Source organism: Myotis brandtii, unplaced genomic scaffold (genome assembly GCF_000412655.1).
Source record: "Myotis brandtii unplaced genomic scaffold, ASM41265v1 scaffold1071, whole genome shotgun sequence".
In the NCBI taxonomy this organism is placed as follows: domain Eukaryota; kingdom Metazoa; phylum Chordata; class Mammalia; order Chiroptera; family Vespertilionidae; genus Myotis; species Myotis brandtii.
This window is the reverse complement of record NW_005353634.1, coordinates 1586837-1597679: the sequence shown is the minus strand read 5'-3', so window position 1 is coordinate 1597679 and position 10843 is coordinate 1586837. Positions and strand designations below refer to the sequence as shown.

General features: G+C 42.1%; 1 long non-coding RNA gene across 1 annotated transcript; it reads left to right on the top strand.

Moving 5' to 3' along the window:
* Nucleotides 1-52: 52 nt before the first annotated feature.
* On the top strand, nt 53-10087 carry LOC102243098. The gene is made up of 3 exons (XR_313036.2): nt 53-299; nt 8042-8170; nt 9162-10087. It is a non-coding gene; the product is annotated as an uncharacterized LOC102243098 (long non-coding RNA).
* Nucleotides 10088-10843: the final 756 nt, after the last annotated feature.

Below are 10843 nucleotides of genomic sequence, written 5' to 3'. Positions count from 1 at the left end.
TCCGGGGGCGGGCCTCCGAAGTTGACGCCCCATGGTCCCGCCCCTCAGCGGAGAAGGAACGAGCCCATTGGTCAATGTCCAGTGCGACCTTCCACCTAGAACCAGACTGGGAAGTGTGGCTTGTCCTGGGGAACTGTGAGGTTAGCTTAGCGTCGCTGGGGCAGGTAAAGGAATGCCCTCTGAAAACGCCGCAGGTAGCAAAGCCCAGTGAACCGTCCTTAATTTCACTTCTTTAAAAGCGAAAATAAGATGGAATTCAGCCTTTTCCTCCTTAGCATGGCCCTTGAAGAATTTGCTGGGTGAGTGTTCACAGCAGTTGCAGCAGCTGATGTACGTGATAGCTAAAGGCCAATCCAGGAGATGTTGCACTGACTGGAAATTGAATTCACTCTTGCCTGATTCATGCAAACTTCTTGCTCTAGAAAGGCAGGAACCTGTGTCCTGTATCTTGTACTTGGTATTTCTTCCGGCATCAAGGGTACAGTAGACACCAAGTTTTTGTTAAATGAGGTTTTGAGTTTTCCAAGGCCCCCTACGATCAGGAGGCAATAAGAGGGTTGAGATTTTATGGATGGGGGGTGGGGGGTGGGGAGGGGGCAGAGAAAGTAAAAGTAAACTACCTTGCCCAAGTTTTTACAGCTCCTGGATAACAGCAGTAGAGCCCGCAGTTTTTTAAAAGCCAAAATGAAGTCCGCCTTACAACGAAAGCGGAAATTCTACTTGCCCAAAATGATACTGCTTCTTTTAATTTATTAATACTTTACGTTACTTCCACCAATAAAGTAGATTTACCACTAACAGTCATAGAGCAATATTGTATTTCTTAAAGTGTTTTATTTCACTATTCGGTTTTCAGTAATGTAAAGTCAAGTTTTTGAATAGAATAGAGGGCTGTTTTCAACAACCTTGTATTCTCTTCCCCTGCAAACAGCAGCCATCATTTTTTTTTTTGGACTACTTCTGTAAGGGAGGGATAAGAAAAGGCTGAACCATGCACGGGTGACGGATGCAGGATAGGGGAAAGAACTGGCACTTATGCCAGCTGGAATTGGAAGATAATCAAAACCCAAAGACCGTAGAAAAGGAGACGAATCAAAAAATAAATAAATATTGGCTGTAGATTTAGGTTGGAGAACCAAGTCTTTAACTACTAAAATTAAATTCTCACGTGTGATAACCTTTACACTCTCATTTCTAGTTTCAAGATATGAAATGTTCCCTTAAGTCATTTACTAGTATGGTCCCTTTGGACTCCCAATAATGAAGTATGTGAAGGCAGGTGAGTCCTGACAAACCTACTTATATTTGACTTAACACCCCATGTCAAATCACTGGTTCTACCCTTGAAAGTATTCAAAATGCAACCATTTATCACTTCTGCGCTGGTTCAAGTCCCATCATCTCTTGCCTAGGATTTTACCGTAGGATCATAAGTGCTCCCTTGCTCCATCCTTGTTTCTGTATAACCTATTTCCCAGAGGTTGATCAGAATCAAAGAACCTAATTGGGAGAGAGAAAAAAAAGAGTTGTTTCCCCGTATGGAAAGCAAGAAATTCACCCAATATCCAGTTTTATGAAGCCTGACTTTAAAAGCCTGGGGAAATGTATTACCCACCCAGCTGGCTGCTACTTTATGTGAGGCTACTAGCCTGAGACAGACCCTGGTATAAGAATAAAGACCATCAGGGACCAACCTCTGGGAAATGCCAAGATACCAAGATGGGAAGCAAAAGTCCTTTAAGGGATACAACCAATTCATCAGTGCAGGAATGTGGTTGTTATTTACTTGCTGGCTATCAACAGAGGGCTGTTCCCATCTTCTAGAGGGCACTTGTAGGGAAGGCAAACCGTTATCTTTATTAAAACTTGAACCGCGTCCAGCACGGCCAGGGGTGAACCTGAGGAGGGCCGGTGAAGGATTAAAGAAGACAGAGTAAGAGAATACAGTTGGGGCTAGGTGGATCACTTGTGCCTGGATTGAGGACACAGAGAGACCCAGCCTGTAAGCTGAAGCTTTATTTTATAGTCAGAGCACACAAAGCAAAACAAGGGAAGTGGTCAACATGTTTACAATGTTCTTGCGAGTTTCAGCTTGTTTTGGCAGCACTTGCTGTACCTCCCACAGCCCATTAGCTACCTAGGAAGGAACAAGGGAGGACTATAAGGTCAAGCTTAATTATGCTAGGAGGGCTCTGCCCTCCAACCTGGGACTTGTTTGTGGCCCTGCCACAGGTCAATCCTAGGCTTGACCCTATAGCTGCTCCCTACAAAACCTCTTAGGGTTCCTTTTGGCTGGGTCTGAGAATTAAATTGACATAATACAAATCAACAGAAGAAAAGCATACACATTTATTTAACAAGCTTTTCATGACTTAGGAGCTTTCATGAGGCACAAAGACCCAAAGAAATTGTGAAACCAATTCACTTTTATATTAGAACAAAGAGAGGCAATTGTGAAAAGGTGACTCAGCTATGTGGGCAGGCTTAATGAAGATAAGAATTATTTTAACAAGGTCTGTTTATATAGAATTCTCTTTATCTCAACTTCCTGTCCTTGATGATTAGAATGTATTTTTCTTATGGTATAGGGAGGACATCTTTCATATAGGTATTTCATCCCCTGCTTTTAAAGAAAAATCTAAATATTTTTCTTATATTTGCTGTTTTTCAAGAGCCTTAAAGACAAAATAGTCAATATGCCAGAGCAACATATATTTGGGGTAGCATATTCTAAACTCCTTCTGGCTCATGATCCCCATGCTACATCATCAAAGCCAGTAGTGGCAGGTTGAGTCCCCCTCATGATTCGAATCTCTCCTGCCTCTTCCTAACAGTCACATCTCTCTGACTTCCTTTTCTACTTCCATTCCACCCAAGTAGCCCAGTATAATCTCCCTATTTTGTTAACTGCTTAGCAACCTAATTCCATCTGCAACCTTAATTCCCTTTTGTTGTGTAAAGTAACACAGTCATAGACCTAACACCAGGGCGTGCAGATCGTGAGGGCCCAAATCTTGCCTTCCATTTTTGCACATCTAAAGTTAAGGTTGCAAATTCATACAAACTTCATAAGAAAAAATGTAAATATGTATATGCCAAAAATATTATTGATATTTATATCAAGGTGCTGGGATTGGAGGTCTCTCAGGGAGTGTGTTTTCCTTTGTCTTACAAATGTTCTGCACAATGGCCATGTGAACCTCATTTTTAGAAGAAGAATGTGGAACATTAACAACTAGACATCAAAACCTAAAATGTTCTAAAATGTCAAGTAATATAAGGAGAAGGTGGTTTCTATAAACCACCCAAATATATGCTGCTCTGGCATATTGCCATCCCAAATATATGCTGCTCTGGTATATTAACTATGTTGTGTTAAAGGCTCTTGAATGTCAAGTAATATAAGGGAAAGGTGGCTTCCGTGGGCTACCTTTTCTTAAAAATATATTTCTGATCTTTTTTTAAAACATTTAAAAAAATATTTTGTCTTACTAAGAGATATTATCCTGTATGCTGTTGGTTTGTGAAATGCCTGCTCTGAGCCTATTGATTTCAAAGAGGAAGGGAGAGGGAGGGAGACAGAAACATCAATGGTGAGAGAGAATCATTGATTGGCTGCCTCCTGCACGCCCCTTACTGGGGACCGAGCCTGCAACCAGGCATGTGCCCTTGACCAGAATTGAACCTGGGACCCTTCAGTCCACAGGCCAACACTCAATCCACTGAGCCAAACTGGCTAGGGCTTTCTGATCTTTTTTTAAATGTGAATTGGTAGTGAGTCCAGTGAGCCTCATATGTATTGTATGTTCCTTAAGTACATCTATAATGGTTATTTTGACATAAATTGTTCTTAAATGACCTAGTTGATGATGAAGATGTGATGGTCTCTCCCTCAACCCCTAAGGCCTGGACCATTTGCTGTTCCCTCTAACTCCAGTGAAGAGGTTGAGCTTCTTTTTCTCAGGGCAGCACCTTCCTTCATAATTCATGCCTTTCACCCAGCTTCTCTCCCAGGTCACCTGCACCATCTCTTCATTTGCTATACCATTAGTTTAATCTCTTTTTTTCCCTTCTTTTTCCTTAAGTTTCCTGACACCAACTCTATATAAAAATGTCCTTAATTTTTCCTGCCTGGGTTTCCTCAGGGATCTATTCTAATTTTTATATTTCCTGGCTGTGCAGTTTTGTTTTCATCTTTTCTTAAAAGTCTAGGTTTAATTAACTTGGAAATTTATTGCCCCTTATCTACACATAATTTTGAATTCTGCTCACAGGCTTATTTTTTAAAGTTTCTTCTTTGCTTAGATTTGTTTGTTTTACAAATAAGTATTGTAACAGGAGACACTTTTACATTTTGACTTGAATATCCTTCCTGAGAGTTAAATAATGAAAATATAAAAATAAATTCAAATAACTGGCAAATGTTTAAATTTAACTATTTGAATGAAACAAAAATGTAACTCTATTATTAGAAACAACTAATTTTGGAGCAGGAAGGGAACTTAAAAATCATCTGACACAGTACTTCTCCACCCTGGTCTACATTGGAATCACCTGAGGGGCCTCACAGGCAGCCAATATAAGTAAGAGGAAAATCTTTGAGGTAGTCTTGTAAAAAAAAAAATAATAATAGATGGAACCACTTTAAAATGGAGCCAGAGCTGCCATTCCAGAGTCGCTGCCCCGCACGTCTTATGCCTCAAATCTTTGGAATGTTAAATTAGGGCAAAATCACCTTTGGACTGGGCCTGAAACAACATTGTGTCCCAAAGAACTATTTGCAAAGATAATAAAAAAGCAGATATTATAAGACTGATGACTCACAGACTGAAAATTGTTTAGAATTAATATCACTATGTTAGCTTTTCTGTACTCATAGAAAGGCCTTCCTCTACTGATGTAATTGTCCTTCCCTTTCTCATAAACACCCCTTGCCTTTGTCTCTTTATCAGAATATTTTGTGGGCTTCTATCTAAATCAGTGCTTTCTGAATAGATTTTTTTTTTTATCTCAAATAAATGCTTGTTGCTCCTTACTTTGAAAGATATTTTATTTTTAGGTTAACAATCTCCAACAAAGCAATTTCTTTTTTGTGCCTCTCAGATAACTATTCTCTGTTATTTTTAAAACAAAATAATAAGCCGAAACCGGTTTGGCTCAGTGGATAGAGCGTCGGCCTGCGGACTGAAAGGTCCCAGGTTCGATTCCGGTCAAGGGCATGTACCTGGGTTGCGGGCACATCCCCAGTGGGAGATGTGCAGGAGGCAGCTGATCGATGTTTCTCTCTCATTGATGTTTCTAACTCTCTATCTCTCTCCCTTCCTCTCTGTAAAAATTCAATAAAATATATTAAAAAAAAACAAAACAATTTAATAATGTTTATAGGCTCTACTTACTGGCCATAAATACAACTGTAATTTTGGCATTTATATAACATTAGAGGCCCGGTGCACGACATTCATGTACTGGGGGTGGGGGTGGGGTCCCTCAGCCAAGCCAGCACCCTCTCGCAGTCCGAGACCCTTGGGGGATGTCCGACTGCCAGCTTAGGCCCACTCCCGGCAGTCGGACATCGCCTGAGGGGCCCTTAGCGCTGCCGCGGAGCTGAGAGTGGCTCCTGCCACCGCCGCTGTGCTTGCCAGCCATGAGCCTGGCTTCTGGCTGAGCAGCATTCCCCCTGTGGGAGCACACTGACCACCAGGGCAGCTCCTGCTCCTGCATTGAGCATCTGCCCCCTGGTGGTCAATGCACATCATAGCGACCAGTTGTCCCACTATTCAGTCAATTTGCATATTAGCCTTTTATCATATAGGAGAGGATAGATCAGTAACAGATATTACATTCCTGACTCCTATAGGTGCACACTACAATGAGAGATATTACTATTGAGAAAGAGGAGAAAAAGCTTTATTTCCTCAAATAGTGTATAAATTTATGTTTTGTTTTGTTTTGGGAATCAAAATTATGCTCAGAGATTGATTAGTCTTTGCCAGCAATTTGTTTAACAAAGGCTCAGAGTAGGCATTTCACAAACCAATAGCACACAGGATAATATCTCTTAGTAAGACAAATTAAAAAACAACAACATTCCAAGCAAATGGCAAATTAACAACACTATTTTTCCAGGAAAGGGTCCCTTGTTTCAGTACCCTGCCTCTCCATGGAGGGTTCCCTGTCCCGCTGCCTTGCCTCCTGCATGAAGGGTCCTTTGTCCCTCCTACTCTGCCCCCTCCATGTAGGGTCTTCTGTTTCTCTGCCCTGTCCCCTCATTCATAGGCTTCTGGGAGGTCTGTGCTCAGGTCTCCAGTCTTTATCTCTCCTTCCTCCAGGGAAGACAGGGGACCCTCCATGGAGAAGGCAGGTCAGGGGACACAGGATCCTCCATGGAGAAGGCAGGGCAGGGGACACGGGATCCTCCATGGAGGGGACAGGGTCCTCTCTCCCCCTGCCCTGCTCCCTCTATGGATGGTCCCTTTCCCCCTCTGCCTTGTCCCTTCCATAGAGGGTCTTCTGCTCCCCTGCCCTGCCCCCCTCCACAGGCCTCTGCAGGGTGTGTGCTAGGGTCTTCATCTCTCCTGCCTTCAGGCTGTGTGCCCACTCTCTGTACCTGAAGCACATTCCTCACCCTCTTCATCTGTCTAAATCAGGGGTCCTCAAACTTTTTAAACAGGGGGCCAGTTCACTGTCCCTCAGACCGTGAAGAATACTCTAGAAGGAATAAGCTGTTGATTGGATGAAACAGAGGATCAAATAAGCAATTTCAAAGACAGGGTAGCAGAAAACACCCATTCAATGCAGAAAAAAAAATTTAAAAAATGAGGATAGTTTAAGGGATCTTTGGAACATGAAGCATAACAACATCCACATCATAGGGGTAACAGAAGAAGAACAAATAGAGCAAGGGATTGAGAACCTATTTGAAGAAATAATTGAAAACTTCCCTAACCTGGTGAAGGAAAAAGACACACCAGTCCAGGAAGCACAGAGTGCCCCAAAGCAGATGAACTCAAAGAGGTCCACACCAAGACACATCATAATTAAAATGACAAAGGTTAAAAACAAAGAATCTTAAAATCAGCAAGAGAGTTACCTTCAAGGGAGCAACTATAGGTCTAATAGCTGATTTCTCAACAGAAACATTTCAGGAGAGAAGGGTTTAGAACAAATTATTCAAAGTGATAAAAAGCAATAAACTAAAGCCAACACTACTCTGCCCAGCAAGGCCATCATTTAAACTTGAAAAAAAAAATAAAGAGCTTTTCAGTCAAGAAAAGACTAAAAATGTTTGTCACCACCAAATCAGTAATACAGTGCCTATTAAAGGATCTTCTTTTTTTAAAAATATATTTTATTGATTTTTTACAGAGAGGAAGAGAGAGGGATAGAGAGTTAGAAACATCGATGAGAGAGAAACATTGATCAGCTGCCTCCTGCACACTCCCCACTGGGGATGTGCCTGCAACCAAGGTACATGCCCTTGACCGGAATCGAACCTGGGACCCTTCAGTCCGCAGGCCGACGCTCTATCCACTGAGCCAAACCAGTCAGGCAAGGATCTTCTTGAAGAAGAAGAAAAAACAACATGAACACAGTTAAAAGAATAAAATGGCAATAAATACTACCCTATCAATAATCACTTTAAATGCTCCAATCAAAAGACATAGGGTAGCTGAATGGATAAGGAAATAAGACCCATATGTATGCTGTCTACAAGAAACCCACATCAAAATAATAGATACACACAGACTAAAAGGAAAGGGATAAAAAAAGACATTTTATGTAAATGGAAATGAGGAAAATGGCTGAGGTAGCAATATTTATATCTGACACGATTCAAGGACATGTGATGATCAGAGGGAAGGTGGCACCATTGTAGGAAGTCTATGCTTTTAAATGATCTGCAGATCACAACTGCAGAAATGGTGCTTACACTCTATCAAAAGTAAGGGATGATTAATAATTTTTCTCTGTGTATTTGGCATTATGGTGCTCAAAATTTGATGATAATAGTACCTTATCTCTACATGCTCTCTTCTTCCAGAGATGGCTCTATTCTGCAGGAGGTTAAACCAAGATGAGAGACGAAAAGTAACTCATCAAAAGTCCAACACTTACTCAGAGGTTAAGCCCGGGAGATTCTAATTGCCCATCAAAGACTGTGTCTGTTAAGGTAATAACGGACTTTCCAATGTCTGAACCCAGTGAAATCTATTTGTGTTCCATGTTGTGGGCTTGGGAACCACTGTGGCTCTTCCTCTCCACACAGTGACTCAGGGACCCAGGGCTTTCAGATAGTTGGCTTCACTAAGTGCCCTGGAGGCCTGCTGACCCTCCACATTCAACTGACAATGGCATGCAGGACCAACAGACGGGCATATCAGGAAGGCACAGGAGGAGCTATTCACAGCTGGTCCCACCTACTGCCAATCCTGAACCACAAGGCAAGAGAGGCTCACAAGTGCAGAACAGTGTGAACACCATGCCTCTCGAAACCCGGGACTGCACGCTCACCCTCTGTCCCCATATCTGTGCCGCCAACTCCGTCCACCTTTTTCAGGAAGAATACCCAGAGAGAAAAACAAAAAGTACCTCATACCAACCAACAGAGCACTTCTAAGGTCTATGAGAAAAGACACTGTTCATTTATTTCTAAAGAAAGTCTACTTGCTGTCCAGGCTCACTTTCTTCCTTCCCTTTCTTCTTTAAAAAAAAAAAAGATAACACAATATTCTGGAGCCACCAAGGTGGAGCAGGTCCACAGCCAGCCGTCCCCTCACTGATGATCACCACTAGCTAGGGACAGAATAGAAAAGGCTGGAAACTGCGGACCCTGGAAAGGAAGCAGCCACAGGCAGACTGAGCGGGAAGTCAGAACCTGACATATGCCCTAGCTGGTTTGGCTTAGTGGATAGAGTGTCGACCTGCAGGCTGGGGAGTCCCTGGTTCCATTCTGGTCAGGGACACATGCCCGGGTTGCGGACTCGATCCCCGTTGTGGGGTGTGCATGAGGTAGCCGATCTATGATTCTCTCTCATCATTGATGTTTCTATCTCTCTCCCTCTCCCTTCCTTTCTGAAATCAATAAAAATAAAAATATATAGAACCTGACAAATGAGCAGCCTAGAGGTGAGCTGATTGGTTTTCCCTCCTGATCACGGCAGGACTAGAATGACACAGAGAGGACTGGACAAAGGGCTGTCGGAGCCAGACTGAGGCACTGCCCGGGAACATTCCCTCTTCTCTCCTGGCCCTGCACCTACCCTGAAGCTGCAACCAGAACAGGAATTAAGCTCCTAAAATGCCACGGAAAACTGGTTTCTGGCGAGGACCTGGGAAAATGGGCCCCCACAGGGCCCATTTTCCACAATTTTGGGGGAATCCTGATTATTTTTCTCTTTTTTTACTCTTTCCACTTTGCCCTGATAACCACCCAGTTATGTGAAGCTTCAGCACAGCGTATGGGGGGAGAGGCATCTCAGATTCTGAGAGAAACCAGAACTTCTAGCCTGAGGACCGGGGAAGGTGGCAGAGACTCAGGAGAAGAGGCACCTATGGTGAGCTGGGCCTGCAGGGAGCACACCCCGGACACCAGCGTGGGCTCTGTGCCACCTGGGCCGAGGTCACCCCCACAGATGCTGAGACAGAACTGCAGTCTGAACTTACTAGTAATGTTCTCACAGACTTAAACAGTGGTCTCTCAACCTCAGCCTTTCAGTGCTGGGAAGAATGACTATGAAACCCCGTCCAGTAAAGGCAGCACATCCATCGCTAGCTTTATCCGAAGTTTGGAAGGAGAAAACAAATTTGAACAGGCAGAGGTCAAGTGGAAGAAGGCCAGAGATCCGGAGTGTTTGCAGACCTGCCATGCTCTGGCTTTTAGTTCCAAGAACAAGTTTATTTCTGCAAATAAATCTATTATTCTTTTGCATTTTCAGTTTTTCCTATGTTTTCTATGTTAGAGACTAAATTTTTTGTCTCAAAGGTAAACATAAGCAAGTGAAGATCAGCTCTCAGCCCTGGGTGTGACTGGAGGAAGGAGGTGCTAATTCAGCATGAGTTCCAGCAAGAGCATAGGCCCAGCCAGACCTCTGCCCCGGGGAAACCATGATAAAAAACATTTCTACTAGTTATTATAATTGACTTGATTTCTCAAAATATGTTATTTGTTTCATTGAGAGATATAAACAAGCTAAATAATTACTAATTCTTCATCATTTATTAATTGTGTGATACTAGGAAACTTATTTTAATTTCCCTGAACCTATTTCCTTCTGGTAAAAAGAGAATAATGATACATATAGGACTCAACTTATTTTAAGTATAACTATCAGTATTAATGAGTATATAGGTTGTGAGAAATTTTATTAGTGTCTATAAACATCTAGTACAGTGTGATTCTTTGGGCTAGTCTTAAACTGCACTCATGCCTCTTCTAAAAGAAAAATAGATCATCCATCATATACCCCTATAAGAGCATTTTCAGTAAATAGGGGCTTTGTGTAAAACATGTCTCCAAAATGTAAGATTTCCCAAGTGTGACTGCCACAATGCATCCACTCAAGCATTCTAACATCTGATATTCTAACATTTTTATATTTAGTTTTGTTTAACTTCCTCATTTTTTTTTTTTTTTTTGGCAATAGTCACATCTGCTTCAGCAATTTTAAACTTCCTTCTGCAAAAGGTGTTTAAAAACATGCATGTTTCTTATGTAATATAAACATTCCAAAATGTAAGATTTCCCAAGTGTGACTGCCACAATGCATCCACTCAAGCATTCTAACATCTGATATTCTAACATTTTTATATTTAGTTTTGTTTAACTTCCTCATTTTTTTTTTTT